Below are 4,677 nucleotides of genomic sequence, written 5' to 3'. Positions count from 1 at the left end.
GCCGGGGTCGGGTTTGAACCCGCCACCCTCGGTATATGGGGCCGGCGCCCTACTCACTGAGCCACAGGCGCCGCCCCGAGCTTTCCACTCTTAACAGTAGGGGCCTTCTGGCGAGAGGTCCTGTGTGAGCTGATCCACTAAGACCTTAGAGCATGAGGTCAGACAGCTGTACCCTCGCTTTAAACGAACTCAAAACCTAGAGACAGGAACTTACAAGACTTTTTCCCAAGCCAAGCTATTAATGAACGAATATTTATTTTTATTTATTTATTTATTTTTTTTTTTTGGAGACAGAACCTCAAGCTGTCACCCTGGGATCATAGCTCACAGCAACCTCCAAATCCTGGGCTCAAGCCATTCTCCTGCCTCTGCCTCCCAAGTAGCTGGGACTACAGGTGCCTGCCCCAACGCCGGGCTATTTTTTGATTGCAGCCGTCATTGTTGTTTGGCAGGCCCTGGCTGGATTTGGACCTGCCAGCTCAGGTGTATGTGGCCGGCGCCTTAGCCACTTGAACCACAGGCGCCAAGCACATGAACAAACATTTATTGAGCACCTACTTTAGGCAAGACTTTAGGAATCAAACACTTGAATAAGCCAGGGATCTCGTCCAGTAAGGCTTTTGCAGCCTTTGAGAAGACTAGAGAATTACACAGCAGTAATGTAGGAGATAAACAAAGGGTGCAACAGAACCCAGATGGGTCACACCTCAGGAAGAGAAGGTGGGAAAGCACCTCCAGGGGTGGAGGTGTTCAGGCAGAGGGAGGTAAGAGAGAGCGCAATGCTTTCTCAGGAACCTGTACTCTCTGTACACATGTAATGCTTGAAAATTCCTTTCTGACCCCACTCTTCAGAAATGTCTGCAGAAAGCATAAAATGCTGCTTCACGCTTAAGACAGTATGGGCTGCTCTTTTATGCAGATACCGAGGGAACTATTCACAGCTTCCTTGGCAACTCAGGAAAATCAAGGCAGGCCCTTTTATTTGCTTGGGGGCCTTGAGGTATCACAAAAGCAGTACAGAATTGGCCAGGGTGGTGGCTCACATCTGTAATCTCAGCATTCTAGGAAGCCAAGGCAGGATTAAGGCAGGAGGATCACACAAGCCCAGGAGTTTGAGACCTTGATGCCTCAGTGACAGCATAGACCAGCGGTTCTCAACCTGTGGGTTGTGACCCCTTTGTAACAATGAAAATGCATCTTGCATATCAGATATTTACATTACGATTCATTTTTTTTAATTGTTGGGGATTTATTGAGGGTACAATAAACCAGGTTACACTGATTTACATCAGTATTCTTAATAGCAAAATTAGTTAATGAATAGCAATGCAAATAATTTTATGGTTGGGGGTCACCACAACATGAGGAACTGTATTAAAGGGTCGTGGCATTAGGAGGCATTAGTAAGGTTGAGAACCACTGGCACAGATTATAACACTTTGCTGGGTTTAAATCCCATTTCCTCCACTTACCAGCATTAAATAAAAAACTATAGAAGGCCACTGTTTTGGACTACTCTTGCACTAGGCCACAAGACACCATAACTAAAAATCAAAATGGAATCACTTAAGTTCCAAGTCACCAAACCTAAACTAAGTACATTAGGAGAGAGGAAGCCAGTTTCTTGAGATAGACAATTTCCTAAGTGGGCCAGTTTATCTTCCATCAGCATGAGAATGTCATTTCCTCTGCTTTAATCCTTACACAAAAAAGGTAGCCTAAAGTAAACTGATATTAACTAATCAGTTATTTTACTATTGTTCTATGTGCCTCAATTTTTTCCTCTGTAGAACAAGATAACAGTATTTACCTAGAAGGGTTGTTATGAGGATTAAACAAATCAACAGACCTGAAACCCTTCAAACAGCAAGCTGAAGTCAGGAGCAGTTATGCTCAGCAATCCCAGCTACTTGTTGGGCTGAGGTGGGAGGACTGCTAGAGCCCAGTTTGAAACCAGCCTAGGCAACATAGCAACATCCTATCTCAAAAAAAAAGTATACTTAGAACAATGTCTGCGTACAGAACTGCAAGTTCTATTATTATTAGACATGGGACTGACAAGAATGAAGAAAAAGCAAATAGCTGAACAAGGCCCCTAGGATTTCAGAAATGTGCAGCTGGGTTCTGGGGGTAGAGAGGAAGGGCCAGTTGGAGGCCTGTAACCACAGGTAAACAGCAGCAAAACTGTTGGCATGAGAGGGAGATATATTGTTGATCTGCTTCTCCAACTATGACAGAGGAATAATATGTGTCCCACTTTCTTCCTAAAATAATGCATGTAAAATTTGTAAAAATTCTTAGCTGGAGGGCAGGTGGTGGTGGTGCTGACAGCTAGCCAAGCCAAGGTATTTACAATGGCTCTCCCTTACAGACTCCTCCTCCTCCTCCTCTGCCCATTCCTAAGGGCAGGTGCTCCTCAGGTCTCCAACCTAGGCACCCTCTTCTCATTCTACAGTCTTCCTTGCCCCCCATCTACAGCCACAGCTTCAGGTATCTCTGTGTTGGGGCCCCATATTCCCACCTCCAGCCTGGTCCGTTTTTTTTTTTTTATCATCCAGAGCCATGTAACAATTACCTAGTGGGTATCTCCATGTGGATACCTCAGGTATCTGCAAACTCTAATTATCCACAACTGGACTCCACTGTGTTCCCCTGCACCCCTCTCTCACCAAAAGGCCCCCCATCCACCCATCCAGGAATCTGAATGTGATCCTCAACTCTTCCCTGTCCCTTACCTCAACCCCATTCACTCACTCACTGGCATTTATCTGTATGAGCTAATACGGCCCCAATGCAGCTAGTGGCTACGCCTCTCGCTTTGTTTGTTTCCATAATCCAGGACACTCACCTGTCCCAGACTCCTGCAATGACTCCATTGCAGATTTACCTGACAGACCTCAACCATTCCTCTTTGCTAAGCTCACATTCATCCTTTGGGCTTACCCTTAAAGGTCATTTTCTTCAAGAACCCTTTCTCCCACCATTAGTGTTTGTAGTGCTCTTTACTTAGCAACCTGTACTTCCCAAAGATACAGCACCTGCTACAGCGGGGGTCCACCCATCAGGAGGGCCAGCAGCACCTGACAGCTTGGTAGAAATATAGAATCACTATTTCCACCCTGATTTTATAATAGTTTCTTTTATAACACTATCCCCAGGCAATCCATACATTAAGATTTGAGAAGTATAAAAATCTCTTCATCAGTACTGTTTGTCTCCCTACTAAACCCCAAGTCTCCCAGGGATCTGGGCTGAAAGACTCGGCTTACCGTTGTTTCAAGCCGGCTAACAACAGGATAAACAGGAGCTGAAAATACCCGCAGAACCCGGTTGAACTTGGCTAAAACACCTTTTCACCTTGTTGAAAAGCACTGCAGCTTGGGAAAAAAGTCGCACTCAGCTTCTTAACTCTTGCTTCCTCAAGGACAGGCTTACTGGCATAGGACATCTGCTCTGCTTGTTCTGTTTCAGGGTGGCAACCCACAGTAGTAACACAACCATGGACAGTGTAGAGAAACTATGGAAACCATGTCAAAATCCTGACAGAAGTCTAAATAGAACCTGACTGGATTCATGGGGGTGGCAGGATCAGCTGCTGAGCAACCTCAGCTACTAGAATACACCCCTGTTCTGAAGTTGGTTTAGGAGGGAAGTGGGAGTTGGGGAAAGAGAGCCAATAGACTTCACAGGGATGGGGTTCTAACAGAAGCAGAGCCACAGCCTGAATGAAAGGCTTGCTTGGAGCAGCTGGGAGTAAAACAGTGAGGTTTTTTCTAACCCATATGGGACGTCAGAACATTAATAACCCAGGCTTCCACTCTTCTCTGTGGGCAGAATCAAAATCAATGCCCCCTTTTCATTTCCCCACACTGTCACTCTGAGCACCTACACAAAAAGAGGCTAGTTTCATAAACCGAATGATCTGTACTCCACCCTGCACAATGGAAACCATTAATCACAATTTCTGTGTAAACTCACTGATGCTCATTGATTCAGAACAGCTTCAGTGTTTTAATAAACATAGCTGATTTCAATTCCCCTGACCCTGAATTATTTGGGGCGGGAAGAGGAGGAGGTATGTTATGTAATGCTGGAAGTACTAACACTAATCTGACAATGGTCCTACCCAACATACCTTTTTTTCCAGATTAAAAAAGTAATACATGTACATACTCCTTGTAGAACACTTGGGAAATACACAAAATTGTAAAAGAAATAATCACTTTCAACAGCTTGGTCTATTTCCTATCAGGCTTTTTTTCTCTGTACAGAAGCTTAAGTCCTGGGTTTTTTTCTCTTAACATTGTATTTTATTATCCTCTGCTATCCAAGTAATTTCTGTTTCTTTTTACTACACTATTACGTTTTCATAGGAGACAATGCTAAAAAGGAAAAGGAAAATTGAGATCGTTTGTAATTATCATCAAGAGGCAAGTAGTGATTGTAGCTTTGTTGTCTGCCATTTTGATCTCTTTCCCTGGCATATGTTTTGTTTTTTGGCCGGGGCTGGATTTGAACCCGCTACCTCTGGCATATGGGGCCAGCACCAGGCATATGTTTTGAACAAAAATTATTTGATATTCCTTCATCTGCATGTAGTAGCATGACTATTTAAGCATCTCCTTATGTTGGGTATTAAGTTTCCAATTAATTGCACTGTGATAAATAACTTTTTTT

The sequence above is a fragment of the Nycticebus coucang genome, chromosome 17 (assembly GCF_027406575.1).
Source record: "Nycticebus coucang isolate mNycCou1 chromosome 17, mNycCou1.pri, whole genome shotgun sequence".
Classification (NCBI taxonomy): Eukaryota; Metazoa; Chordata; class Mammalia; order Primates; family Lorisidae; genus Nycticebus; species Nycticebus coucang.
This window is presented reverse-complemented; position numbering follows the sequence as displayed.